The sequence below is a fragment of the Nuphar pumila genome, chromosome 6 (genome assembly GCF_984573655.1).
Source record: "Nuphar pumila chromosome 6, dmNupPumi1.hap1.1, whole genome shotgun sequence".
Classification (NCBI taxonomy): Eukaryota; Viridiplantae; Streptophyta; class Magnoliopsida; order Nymphaeales; family Nymphaeaceae; genus Nuphar; species Nuphar pumila.
This window is the reverse complement of record NC_143254.1, coordinates 103359762-103375093: the sequence shown is the minus strand read 5'-3', so window position 1 is coordinate 103375093 and position 15332 is coordinate 103359762. Positions and strand designations below refer to the sequence as shown.

General features: G+C 37.7%; 1 protein-coding gene across 2 annotated transcripts in view; it reads right to left on the bottom strand.

The window, feature by feature from the left end:
• LOC149835483 (5-methyltetrahydropteroyltriglutamate--homocysteine methyltransferase-like) overlaps window positions 1-15332 on the bottom strand; it is a 29837-nt gene continuing 14505 nt past the window's right edge. Inside the window, exons 5-8 of one of the 2 annotated variants that reach the window (XM_090010548.1) lie at window positions 2569-2742; window positions 2402-2491; window positions 1104-1537; window positions 1-233 (exon numbers count right to left, since the gene is read on the bottom strand). The gene's annotated coding sequence lies outside the window, so the exon portion shown is untranslated. Of the gene's footprint in view, window positions 234-1103; window positions 2743-15332 lie in introns of both variants that reach the window. The other variant, XM_090010547.1, reaches the window with a different exon arrangement.

The following is a 15332-nucleotide window of genomic DNA, read 5'->3' as shown; positions in this document are numbered from 1 at the left end:
TTTGGTTGCAAAAACTTGAAGCCTACCATTATATATACTATTATAATATATAAAACATCATAACATTTTAAGAATGTTATTTATGCATAACAAAAAAAAACTAAGAAAATAACTTAATTCAGTTTAAATCTGGTGCTTTTAATATAAAAGAAAGCAATGAGGAGTTTCTGTAAGCTCAAAATTTCTGCAAGCTCCAAGCACCAGTGATCAACAAAGCCAGCATCTTTCAGGACCTATATTAGACAAAGACACCTGTATTAGACAAAGATAATGGAGTTCTTGGTAATCATAGATAAAACCAACGAGAGAAAATGGAGAACAAAAAAAGAAGGATCATCATTTAGAATGTCAATAACCTGGCCATGAGCCTCTACATCATTAAGACAGCCAAAATCAAGCTCAAACACTAATTACTATGCATTAGTATACCTTCACTCCAACAAGCATCGCAAATAAAAAACAGGCCAGCCTAGGGCATGATATACTAGCTCATTGATGCATGCATGTGCAAAAACATTGGTCCAACATGGAAATGATTGAGCAGTAGCAAAAGATTGACTTAAAAATAGTTAAAGTGGACACAAGGTTCAGTTATGTCTAACATATTATCTGCAAGCTTAAATTAAGCTATAGGGAACAAAAAGAACAAATGTAGGGGTCCAGACACCATCCATTACATTAGCTATTGCAACAATTAAACGTATGAATTCCTACATGGACAAAACAAGCTCTGACAATGATGATATTGGCAACCACGATGATGATGAATGAATGAGGCAGAGTATTAAAAAAAGGTAGCCAATCAAAGCAAAGGGATAGAACAGAGATGCCCTTGAACTGAGCGCTGATCTAAAGATATAAGGGAGGTCCCCATTTGACATAATTCCATAAGAGTCGATTCAAACATCCAAATCATCTGGAAGATGGATTGCCATCAAGTTAATTTTCAACTACAAGATAATCACACAATTTTTGCTAGAGTCCAACCAAAAAGTCAATTAGATCGCCCTAAGGGTGCAGACAAATATGCATCTAGAAATTCAAGTATGTCCTGCAATAAAATAAAATAGAGAAATACATGTTAAGTAGCATATGGAACTTACTTTTCTATAAAGAGATCTTTCTTCTCAGTCAAAGAATTTCTCTCCTCTGCAAGATCTCTGATCTCTTCCTCTAGATCCTTACCCTTCTTTCAAAAAGTATGACCAAGTTCTGAAAGCTTCTGCCCAATCTGCTGATCAATAGCATTAAGCTTTTCTAGCAACACATCATCCTTATCCTCAACAAAATTATCATCATCATCTTCATCATTGCCAGTCCACTGAATTATCTGCTTTTCCTTTTCGAATACAGCATGTTCTATAAGATCAACTGAAGGACCCACCTGTTCATGCCAGTGAGGCAAAATAGCCAAAACAACTCTAAAGGAGGGAAAAAGTGAGCAACATAAAAGGGTTTTAGTATAAGAGAATCATGCATTGTAACACACAGCAAGCATTTGCATGAATCCTATAATGGTTGTAAAGGGCCTTTGTACCTACAAGAATATTCAATTTGAAAGTACATCAGCCATGTTTCCAAATCAGAAAATACTGTCATTTAAATGGAGATTAAAGAGAGGAGCACTTAAACTCCTTAATCCTAAAAATCATAAACAGCACTTAGGTTAAGGAACAAGGTCTTCATGCTCATACAACAAGTTAAAAGGAATGGAAAAACACCATACACATCTGCAGTAGGTTAAAAAAATCAGTACATTGTGTCCAAAATTTTTGCTCTATCTATAGTCCATCAACTAAAAAATCTAAAATTAGCCAATTTCTACTCCCTTAAAGAAAAAGGACATGAAAAAGGCAATCAGACAAAAAGAAATGAAGTGATACAGCAACTTTCCAAAACTAAGCTGCAAACCTTACTAACCCACGCATAAATTCTGAACCTTTAGGCATCTCAAAGAGAAGATCCAATCCCACTTCACAGAATTCCACTATTATAGACCACAATAGCAACTTGAAACCCTGAACCACCAGTTTTACCATCATTGCACTTAAACAACATCAAACAAAACTGAGGACACCACACTCCATCACCAAAATTCAGTTTCTCAGGCACCCATTTAGAAAAAAATGGAAAACACTCACATTTGAACAGGATCAACGATGACCACCATAACTTGAGTTTTTCACCACTTGCTTCAAAGTATTATGGAGCAAATCAAGTGTGATATTGATGTAACCTATACATCCTTATGATATATAGGTCGCTTATCATTACAGCAAGTTAAGACAACACAATGAAATACATATCAGAAAATTAACTAGCCATGTATTACACATCTGGAACAATTACAAACAGCACTCAAAAAAAAGAAAAAAAGAGTTAAATGCTGAAGAGGTCTCACTTTGAAATGGTTGTTCTGGCTTCAACAGTGTTGCTTGATATATTTTCTATCATCATAGACAGGACCAGCATCCTCATTCGAGTACTAAAACTACATGAATTGAAAAAAAAAAGAGATGAAGATTTCATGCTTATGCTAAAAAAAGTGAAGATGAACACTATAATGACCTAGGCTCTGTTTGTTCTGCATAATTTTTGAGATTCATGAGTGCTAAATATCATTGAAGTCTGATTAGAAATCAATTTAAGGCTTAACACCCAAATATGAAACTCCAATCCAGCATGACAAACACTTTGTTCTCCAGGCTTGTTTGATCACTCAGATGCTTCTCCACCTCCATTCTGTAAAAGCAAATGAAAAGAAAATAAAAAAGATGTGTCAGGTCGATATAGGAGAATAGAACAGGGTTACCGGAAGCGCCTAGCTAAAAGGGGAAGCGCGCTTCGGAAGCGCGAAACCTCGCGCTTCCGAAGCGTGGGGGGAAGCCTCCCCCTTTTTTGGGAAGTGCGTTTCCCTTTAATGGGGGACGCGCTTCCCTTTAATGGGAAGCACGCTTCCCATCACGCTTCCCCCTCGCTTCCCCCACGCTTCCCCCTCGCTTCCCGCTGGCTTCCCCCACGCTTCCCCTGTTTTTTTTTCAATTTTTTTGTATTTTTATTTTTTATTTTTATTTTTTCGCTTCCCCCTCGCTTCCGAGACGCTTCCTAGGTCGCTTCCGAGACGCTTCCTAGGTCGCTTTCGAGACACTTCCCGAATCGCTCCTAAGTGGTCCCACGCTTTCCCGCTTCCTAAAATTTTGAAAGCGCCTCGCTTCCCGCTCCCGCTTCCCGTATCGCTTCCCGCTCCCGCTTCCTCAACTGGCAACCATGGAATAGAATGAGATTGGATTTAACTGGCCTGCTTCATGGGAAATTTTTTGGTTTAACATCCATGTTTCATGGGTTGGGTTAAGTAGCCTCCCCTGGGTAGCCAATTCCCAGCCTTAACATTTCTCTTGGATTCCCAAACATGCTGGGAATCCACTGAGTTGTGGGCTTACCACTAACTCAGTGGCTCTTAACTCAAGGACCCACTACGTAAGTGGGTCCTAGTATATAATGGATCCTAGGATTCCTGGCCCACTGCTCAGAGTCGAGAATCCAATGATACACTATGTATCCAATACCTTGATCCAACTTTGGATCCGATACCGAGATACAACATATGGATCCCATATGTGAGACCCAATGGTCACACTGAATCCATACCAAGATCCAACATCTCTCACTTGGCCGTATGGGGCGAACACCCATATTATATAATAACCACCGCATCGTGCATCGCATATACCACTTCATGATAAAACAAGCACCAAATAAATTTACACAATTCCTTGGGTTATATTAATGATATTTTTCTCATATGTTATGGGTTATTTCTCACATAATTATATGAACTTTTTCATCATTCAATTTACTGTGGATTTTATTAACTCATGGATCCATGATAAAATATGATTGGCCAAACATAACAAATACTTCTACTTGTCAAACTTTCACCATAGTCCATGCTCCCACTATCCATGTGTATTATCACATGCAACATACTTAAATTATCATCAGGTTAATTATCACCTGATCATCTTGGATCAATATATATTCAGATCAAAATCTCATGGGAGTTATCCCATTACCATTTGGATATGCCAAACATGATAAGTCAATTCCAAGACTTTAATCAAACCACAAGCTTGTAACATATAAGTTCATATCTATTACCGGATCCACTCAAAAAATCTATATCCAAATCCATTGGATTTATATGAGTTCATATTCAAATCTAACTTGAGATATTATTAATCAAGTCCAACACAATCCATATTAAAATTCAAATGGATCCACACCACACATCCTGCATTATACTTATCTGGATCTATCCGGGTTAAACCAAGACCCATACAAAATATGTTATTATTATATCAAATATCAGGCTTGATACTATCCAGATAAAACCTGAATCAAATCTAGTTTTGTATCTCACATCCGAGCATTATACTTATCCGGATCCATCACAAAACCTAGATCAAATCTAGATCCATATCCCATATCCAGGTATTATACTATCTGGATCCAACATAAACATTAAACCAAATATGGATCCATATCCCATATTTGGGCATTATACTTTTCGTATGCAATATAAACTTCGGATCAAATCTGGATCCATATATCTCATATCTAGGCATTATACTATCTAGATCCAACATAAACTCCGGATCAAATCTGGATCCATATCCTATATCTGTCAGTATATTTCCAGACCTGTCTCTGGATTAAATTAGGATCTATACAACATATCCGCCATTATATTATTTATGGATCCATCATTAAATTCGTCCAATAAAAGGACCCAATTAAGGAACTATACAAATTATATATGCATCAAACCATAACTTGGTTCATATCATACTAGGAATTTTAAGTCAAAAACAATTCCAAACTAGATATCGATACTTGATCCATGTTGAGTTATTTGTTCAATATTCAAATAACCTCAAAACACTCATAAAATGACTCATTCAGGTATAATAATAGTTCAAGCAGGTTCAATGATATTTTCTAGATCCAAAAATATTCAACTGGATCTATACACATTCAATTGGATCTATCCAGATCCATATAGGTTCAACTAGATCCAGAATATTTTACTAGATCCAACCAGATCTATGTCACCTTATTAGATTCAAACATATGATCCAATACTAATCGGATCCAATATTGATTCAAACATCAGATTTAATGGATCCTAGTCCAATTAAACTTGATCTATCATAAAAATTGGATCAATACCAAGTCATACCAGATCCATATATTTATATGATCTAAACCGTGAATATCTAATAAAGCATATCAAATACAGGCTGCAATTACACACAATATTTCAAGATCCAGTTATAGTTCAAATTGGATCCAAAAATATACCTTGAGTTTTGTGTCAAAAACAATTCTAAAGTTGAATCACAATATTCAGATCCAATGTTGGGTTCCTTGACCCAACCCAAAAAAATGCCCATAAAACTCATAAGTTGATTCATTCAAGTAAAATACTTATCATAGATCCAAATCAACTAAGAAGAAAGGTATGGAACAGACTCACCTGAATATCATGTAAGCAATAGTCCAAGAGACTTGTTGGCATGTCCCACATGTAGCTCCAGATCTGGTCCAATAAGTCCAATCTTCATTGATTTGATCCATTCTGATTCAACTAATCCATTTTGACCAAGCGAGTCCACTGATGATATTTATCCTGATTGTTACAGATCATGTCCGATAAGCTTTTTCCAAAATGACCCAAATGGATGCATATCAAGTTTAATTTGGTATGATGCAACCTAGCAAATCAAGCCAAATCCAAATGAATCTAGACCCGTTTTGATTGGTTTTGACCTAATCACCACAATCGCGTTGACCATCTTTTAATAGTTTTTTTTTCACCTGAAAGAGGGGGGCCGGATTAGGGTTTTCCCTTTTTACAAGAGGGAGAGGGCGACAACAGCCCCCCTCTTCCTCTGTCGTTTCATCTGCGGTTGCTACCATGGGTTCCAACACAACCGCCATCCGATGGGTCATAGAGCTCGCCCATCCAGTGGAGGCCCCTCCACCTCCTTCTGCAACTCGCCGCCTTCAACAACTGGAACACCTTGCCCAACGACATCCTACACCAACCACTCCTCTAGCTTTCAGTCTTCTCCAGTGAAGACCAGCAACGGGGTCATCCTCCTCCAACGACAAGCACCGATGGAGCCCCGAAATCCGACAGCAACGCCCGACGCCGGCAGTGACTCCAACACCAGCCGGCGCTAGCGACGTCACCGACACTACCACTCGATGAAGGGGGTCTCCTTCGCCCCTCTGGCAGCCTCTATGTCCTGACCTCCACCACTAGGATGTCGCTTCCTCCTCCCCTAAGTGGATGTCGATCGATGGATGTCGGGATACCACTTCCTCCTCCCCTGAGTGGATGTCGATCGACATCGTCTTCCCTAGCCTTGCCCTGATCAACCTGTTCATCTCCTTCTTCACCTTCCATGGTAGAGAACATTGGCAGACTCCTGAACAATTCGATTTTTTTCTTGATTTTATCGGCTGAAGCCTTGATGGACATTCCGGTGCAGTTAGACCCAAAAGGCAGAAGCACATTACACCCTCTCAACCGATGGTAAGCAGCTGCAAACTCGAGTTTGGAGAGGGAAAACACGTGACTCATATGCAAAGAACCATTCATATAAGGATAAGGGAAGTTCCCGGAGAATTTTTCACTTGCACTGGCGTCAGCCGGGAAGACATCATTCTCTTCCCATCACTTCTAAACCTCTGCTTTTATCTCCATCAACTTATCCCTCTTTACAAATTTTCTTCCTCCCTAGGGAAGCAAACAATCTTGCAGGGACGAAGAGGCTCTTGAGCAATGATCTCCTTCGCAACAACAATCAAAGGTGAGCTTCTTTAAGGGAGTCCTTTAGTTGTGGCTATGCCGGTCTCAACCGGTTCTGACCCCAGCATGGACTACGACAGAAAGGGGGTTTCTGCTTCGCCCCTTTCTTTTGATTTTTTTTTCGTTGAGTGCCAAATTTATGGTGAGGCTCTTCTTGTTTTTCTGAGCTTTTTCGGCAAGGGGGCCTCTGTTTTTGGTGATGCTCTTTTTTTTTTGCGCCTCCTTGGTCGGATGCACTATCCACTGGACATGACTGTCTAGCTGATAAGCCTTTCTGAGGTTGTGCTCCCCTCTCTCATCTGTTGCTGATTTCTGCAAGGCAGCACTGTCGGTCGAGCCCAACCGGTGGTCCTAGTTTTTTGACGATCTTTAATCGACGATCTACTGATTTTCTGCGCACACTAGAACCTGGCTCTGATACCATTGTTGGAATCTGGGATCGGTGGTGTGCGCGATACGGGTGAGGGACAAAGTCAATAGAGGAGAAGCGAATGAGATTAGATTTAACCAACCTGCTTTAAGGGGGATTTTCCGGATTCACATCCATGTTTCCTACAAAGGCAGGGGATGGGTTAAGTAGCCTCCCCTGCGTAGCTGGTTCACAACCTTTACAGTTCCCTTGGATTCCCAAACATGCTGGGAATCCAATGAGTTGTGGGCCCACCACTAACTCAGTGGCTCGTAACTCAAGGACACACTATGTAAGTGAGTCCTAAAATTCCTGACCCACTACTCAATTATGAGAATCCAATGATACACTCTGGATCCAATACTTGGATCCAACATATGGATTTCATGTGTGAGACCCAATGGTCATACTGATGTTAAAATATATATATATATATATATATATATATATATATATATATATATATATCATCATACCCGATAAAGGGTATTTTTGTAATTCTACCCATTAGGGGGCATTTTAGTCTTTTTACATGTATTTTATTTTCCATTTTATTTTTCCTTTTTTATTTTTCATTTATTGTAAAATGCATTTAATGCATTGCATTGGGGGTCCTAACCAAAGGAGTCGTTGGACCCCCAACGGTCACAAATGTGACCGTTGGGGGCCCAACGGTCACAAATGTGACCGTTGGGGGCCCAACGAGTCCCTTTTGGGCCTCCCAAGGTCTTCTCTCTCTCACTTTTTCTCCCTCTCTCACTCTCTCCTTTGTGTATAAATAGAGGGGCATTCCCCCCATGTAAAGTGTGGCTTTTCAAGCCCTCATTCAATAAAGTTCATACCCCATTGTGGGTTTGGGTTTGTCCATTCATTGGACCGTGTGAATGCATTAAGCATTCTTGTTATACCTTTCTGCATACTTTCTTACATGGTATCAGAGCTCGATTATAATCAAGCTAGTCCTTCGGTGCATCGGGAAGCGTCATATTCAAAAAATCGAAAAAGTGGTGAAGTTTTTGTTACCCCTTTTCTTTCTCTACATTTTGATGAAGCGTATGTTATCTCTTATCTCTCTTCCTTCTACTTGGGATTACTTGGCATGTATTCTTACACTTTTCAAGTATTTAGCCCATGCATTACGCATGAGAAAAATACTTGTTTTTTCTCTACAATTGAATATATATATATATACACATATGTAGTATGTTTTGAAAGGAAATGTATGAAACTGTTTGGTTTTTTCTAAAATAGTATTTTAACCATCATTGAACTTGTTTAAGGAAACTAGATATATGTAGTATGTTTTGAATCTTGAAGCCTTTTTTAAAATAACTCTAATATATAAATATATATATATTATACACACACACACACACATATATATATATAACCATGAATTATTAATTCTAGATGTTTCGTCAATCATTGTTTTATCTTAATGATTTGATAATGATGTCTTATTTTATAAAATATAAACTTGTTTTTCACACACACACACACACATATATATATATATATGATAATCATCAAATACAATTTGTATTTCATCCTTGATAGACATGCACATTCATGTTTGAAATTCTTGATTCGTTACTTGCTTAAAAATGTAAAATTTTATATAATCATTTGCATATATGCTTAAACTTGATTGAAAGCATGTTTATTTTATGAGACATATGGTTTTAATTATTGCATGAGTGCTTTTTTTATGAGAATGTATGCACTTAGTCTCTCATATTGTTTCTTTTATCTATGCATATGCTTTGGTTCCTTGTTAAAACTCTCTTGTCTCATTCTTTTGAAAATATGTATTTTTGTATTACAATTGATAGCATTAAGATGTTCTCAATATTTGAGAATGGTTCTAGATTTTTCATCTCTAGATTGTCGTGAATACATTTTGATAATCGTTTTGTAATGCTTTTTAAGCATTCTTTTACATAAATAAAATTGTTTATTTATGTGTGTTGTTCCTCTTTTACCCTTTTTATGGATTTTGCTTAAAGTGTATTTTAGACACCTCCTTTTGAGTGTTCGAAGAGCATTTGTGGAAGACCACCTTTTACTTCATTACATAATAACTCAATGTTCTCTAAAATGTGATTGCATTATGATAAATGATTTCATAGCCTTCTTTTGGCTTCACCCCTTAGTGGGTGTGTGTACTCGCACTTTATGTTCATGTTTATTGGTTCATTATTGAACCTATTGCATTCAAATCATCTTCTTGTGTGGGTTCCATCCCACTTTAATGAGATATTTTCTCTATTTTATGTATGCCTTTTTTAGCATGTTGTATTGTGTTCATTAAAAGAGAGCTTTTGTGAGCTTCCTCTTCTTACATGATATAAAAATTTCATATGCATTATTTGCTTAATGTTTCATGATAAGTCGTTTTTTGTATAAATTGAAGAATTAATCATGATTAAGCATAATTCGTGTTTATGCAAAATTGTTGTTATGAGACATTGTCGTGATTGATTATATTGGACCTTTGATTTGATTTTTCAAATCAATCCTCTTTGTAAAAACTTCTATTTGGAAAATGATTCTCTTAAGTGTTTATTGCCTTTTTATGACATTTATATTTGTCCATCATATGTTATTTGATGCATCATTTGTTTGGCCTTACTATTGTTATATTAGAGATGTTTGTTGAGGTGAGTTATGTGCACCTCGTGTTATGTCATTTTAGATTGTCAACTTGTAGTTTGACTCTAAAATGACTTGTTATGTGATCTCTAATTATGAGTGTATCACTCATTTATTTTGACCATTAATTCTCCTTTTATGGCTCTTATCTAAGTGTCATCATATGTAGACAAGACATATTGTTTACACCTTTGTGTGTGTTGGTAGTCTTTTGTTGGCTTTGTTCTCTTGGTCTAGTAGCTGAACACACTTGTCTTGAGTGTCATTATATGTAGACAAGGCACGTTGATTCACACCATTGTGTGTGATTTTTAGTCCATATTGGCATTTGTGTCCTTATTTTAGTCGCTGAGATGTATGCTTATGGTTGACTTCTTTCACTCAATTCAAGTGTCATTTTATGTAGACAAGAGATGTATTGTCACACCTTCGTGTGTATTTTAACATATGGATGGCTTGATACTCTTGCTCTAGTAGCTAAACATGCTTGATTTTGAGTATCATTTTATGTAGACAAGAGATGTTTTTAGTCTATGTTGGCGTTTATTCTCTTGTTCTAGTGGTTGATACACTCATTTCAAGTATTATTATATATAGACAAGAGGTGTTTTATACACACCTTTGTGTGTGTCTTTGGCCTTTAATGACATTATGTTTTTGTTTTAGTAGCTTATACACTTAATTTATGGGTTTTGGAGGATTAATGAGGTGGTTGCTTGTAGTGGATGAACGATTGCTGAAATTTGTAAAATTTCATTATTTGCAAAGAAAAATATTTATGGATAAAAGGATCACATATCGTTGATATGCATATTTGGAAATCAATTTTACATCTTGGCATTTAACCTATAAGGGGATTCAAATATTTTGCATATTAAGTGCTTATGTTTTTCGGCCACCTAGTGAGTTTTTGCATTTGTAAATATTTGAGTGAGAAATTCCTCAATGTGTAAGGTTCTCTACTCAAATAATATTCATTCTTGACTCTTGGGTGGATGTTTTTTAATTAGATCATGTCCTTGCAAGTTCACATATGGCATTTGTTTGGCATAGAATTTCTTCTCTCTAAGATGTGAGAGAAATCATTAACTCATCTTTTGTTGATAAAATGTCTTCCTGTTGTTGATTTATATGTGTTAAACATGCTTTCTTTCGTATGCTCTTATACACCTTCCCTTAGGAGCAATTTGTTCTTGTGTAAACATTGTCATCTTAGATATATTTCTAATACATGAAATTTTTTACTTGATATTAATACGAATCTCATATTTTGTGTCTTTATGCACTTGTGAGTGTTCTCCGTGCACACACTCCTTCCAAATATTGATAAAACCCTTTGTGAGAATGCTTTTGGGAGCCTTAGTGCTCACCTATTCTAAGAGATTCAATCTTTTGCATTTGTGGGTGTCCCCTTTGTACCTTTGGGTGCTTTTATTCAAGTGTTCTTAGTGTGTCTTTGCACACGTATTCCTTTGTGATGTTGGTGCTTGAAGTGCACATCTTTGAAGACATTTTTACATGGTTTTTGGAGATATTTTTGTTCAAATGTTCTTAGTGTGGCCTTTGTGCACTTATCTTTCTTCAAGAACTTAGTGTGTTTTATCAATGTTTAAGTTTAATTTGTGTTTTGCATAATACTCAATCGAAATGCATAAGATATCTTTTGAATCATTGTCCTTCTTAATCAATTAAAAACATCTATTATCCATTTTTTATATCTCTTATTTGATTAAGATACAAAAATACTTTTTACTTGGAGTTCTTTTGGCTTGTTCCACAGGATCTTCAAGATGGGATGAATGAAGCATCTATGATACATCGGGAAAGGAGTTTTGCACATGTATTCTTTTGTGGTGTTGGTGCTTGAAGTGCACATCTTTGAAGGCATTTTTACATGGTTTTTGGAGATATTTTTGTTCAAATGTTCTTAGTATGGCCTTTGTGCACTTATATTTCTTCAAAAACTTAGTGTGTTTTATCGATGTTTAAGTTTAATTCGTGTTTTGCATAATACTCAATCGAAATGCATTAAATATCTTTTGAATCATTGTCCTTCTTAATCAATGTTATGGTCTATTATCCATTTTTGATATCTCTTATTCCCCCAACCAAATGAGTCGTTGGCCCCCAACGGTCACAAATGCGACCGTTGGGGGCCCAACGAGTCCCCTTTGGGCCTCCCAAGGTCTTCTCTCTCTCACTTTTTCTCACTCTCTCCCTCTCTCATTTGTGTATAAATAGAGGGGCATTCCCTGTAAGAATCTGAATAAGTCTTCAATATAGAGTGCCTTCAAGCTTTGGAGAACAATCTTCAATCTGAAAATCAAAGTAATAAAAGAGAAGAGAGGAGGGAGACGCCAAAAGGAGAGAGAAAAGTAGGGCATGTAATATCTGTGTCCCTCTTTAATTATGTATATATAGGATCTTCCTCCTCTAAACAAAATACATGAAAACATTACAAGATTTATAAGTATGCCACCGCCCATATGGGGGGGAGCATACGTACGGATATGGATCCCATATTGGATCCATATCCAAGACAAATACAATTCTAACATCCCCCCTCAAGTTGTGCATGAGTTTTCATCATGCCCAACTTGTTCTTCAAATGCCAAAACTGTGATCCAGTGAGTCCTTTGGTGAAAAGATCAGCAACTTGCTCAGAAGTATGTATATATGCAGGGGAGATTTCCTCATCTTCTATTTTCTGACGAATGAAATGTTGATCAATCTCAATATGCTTGGTACGACTGTGAAGTATGGGATTGAATGAAATGTTAATGGCACTCTGATTGTCAACCAACACGGAAGACTGAGCAATAGGAAGAGATAATTCCCCAAGGAGGTGACGAAGCCAAGTAGCATCAGCAGTGCCAGCAGCCATGGCCCTATATTCAGCTTCTGTGCTGGATTTTGCAATGGCGCGTTGTCTGCGACTACTCCAACAGACAAGGTTAGAATTGAGAAAGACACAATAGCCAGAAACAGATCGGCGTTCATCAAGGTCGCCTCCCCAATCAGCATTAGTGTAAGTAGAGATAATATGACCATCCACAGTAGGAGACATGCGTTTATAAGTAAGTCCATCGCCAATAGTCCCCTTGAGATAACGTAAGATACGCTTGACAGCTTCCATATGAGTGTCTGTGGGAGCATGCATAAATTGGGAAACTTGATTGACAGCATATACAATGTCGGGCCGAGTGAATGTCAGATATTGAAGTTTCCCAACAATACTGCGATAAAAGGTCGGATCAGGATATGCAGGACTGCCATCTGAAACGTTCAACTTTGCATGCAAAATGCTGGGCGTGTTAATGGGCTTACAATCAGTCATACCAGAGGAGGTGAGAATATCAAGGGCATACTTGTGTTGGGAAAGAGTGAGAGAGTCATCAGTCCTGTCTAATTCAACACCTAAGAAGTATCTGAGGTCCCCGAGATCCTTCATTTTGAAGTGTTGTTCTAACACCTCTTTGACTTGAACGATGTGAGAGGAAGTATTACCCGTGAGAACTATGTCATCCACATATATCAATAACCAAGTAGTGATCCCTCCTTTGTGATAGATAAATAGAGAATGATCAAGGGCACTCTTCTGAAAACCAGCTTCTTGAATGTGAAGGGAGAACCTTTCAAACCATGAACGAGAAGCCTGTTTTAACCCATATAATGACTTGTGCAACTTGCATACCCATAAATTAGAATCATTAGTAGCATATCCTGGAGGTTGTTCCATGTAAACGTCCTCTTTGAGGAAACCATGAAGAAATGCATTTTTGACATCAAGTTGATGTAATGGCCATCCAAGAGTAACTGCAAGAGAAAGAATAACTCGAATGGTACTCATCTTAACAACAGGGCTGAAAGTCTCATCATAATCTTCGCCATGTTGTTGAGTGAAACCTCTAGCCACAAGTCGAGCTTTATACCTATCAATACTGCCATCTGGTTTATATTTGATTTTATAAACCCATTTAGACCCAACAACATTCTTATCCCTTGGCCGTGGAACGACTTCCCATGTTTGACATTCATTCAAGGCTTCCATTTCTTCATTCATAGCTTCAATCCAACGGGAATTTTTAGAGGCTTGAGAATAACACTTTGGTTCAGTCTGTTTATGCAAACTGGTCATAAAAAGCTGAAAATCCAAAGTGAAAGTGTCATAGCTTACCCATTTATCCACGGGATGCCTCACTCGAGTGGATCTTCGTGGATGGGAAGGAACAATGGCAGAATCAGTAGTAGAGGCAGGAGTGCGACGAGAATAAACCAAGCCAGAAAACCTGTCTAAAGGAGGATCATCCATCTGGGCATCAGACATATCTGCTTCAATGTGAGTACTGTCATAAGGGGCTGGGAAGGTGGTCGGTTGAATCCCATCGCCTAAGATATCAACACATAACCATGGATCATACAGTCTGGACGCTGAATCATGAAGAGCCTTAGAAGAAGTGTGAAACTGCAACCTGAGTTCATCAAAAACAACATGTCTTGAAATATGTATACGACCTGTTAGGGGATTATAGCACCTATAGCCTCGATAGTGATCTGCATAGCCCACAAACTGACACATAACAGCCCGAGCTTGAAGTTTGTTCCGGAGGCTGGAATCAACATGAACATAACAAATGCATCCAAAAACCCGAAGCTCATCATACTTAGGATGCTCATGATTCAAAAGGAAGAAAGGAGATTTCCCTGCGAGAAGAGCTAAAGGCAATCGATTTATAACATAAACAACCGTGTGAAATGCCTCAGTCCATAGAGTCATAGGGAGATCAGTGTCATGGAGCATGCTTAAGGCAGTCTCTACAATGTGCCGGTGCTTGCGTTCTGCAATGCCATTTTGCTGTGGTGTGTGTGGACAAGATATTTGTCTAGTGATGCCATGATTTAGCAAGTATTCAGTAAATTCAGATGATAAATATTCACCACCACCATCACATTGAAAATGCACTATGTTGGATGAAAATTTGTTTTGAATGAGGGCATGAAATTGAGTGAACAGATGGAACACTTCAAACTTGTGTTTTATGAAGTGTATCCATGTATAGCGAGAAAAAGAATCAACAAAAATGACATAGTATCTACTGCCGGAAGAAGATGAGACAGGAGCTGGTCCCCAAACATCAGAGTAAATCGTCTCAAACAATTTAGAAGCTCTTTTATTGATGGAATTAAAAGGGAGGGCATGACTCTTACAAAGTTGACAACTTGAGCACATGCCTGACTTATTAACAGGACTCAAACTGGATTTGTGCAACAATCCATCCATAACAAGACTAGAAATAAAAGAATGACTACAATGGCCTAATCGATTATGCCAAACAGAGGGCATATCAATTTGAGTCAAATTGACTTCATTCGGACTAATAGGAAAGGAAACAG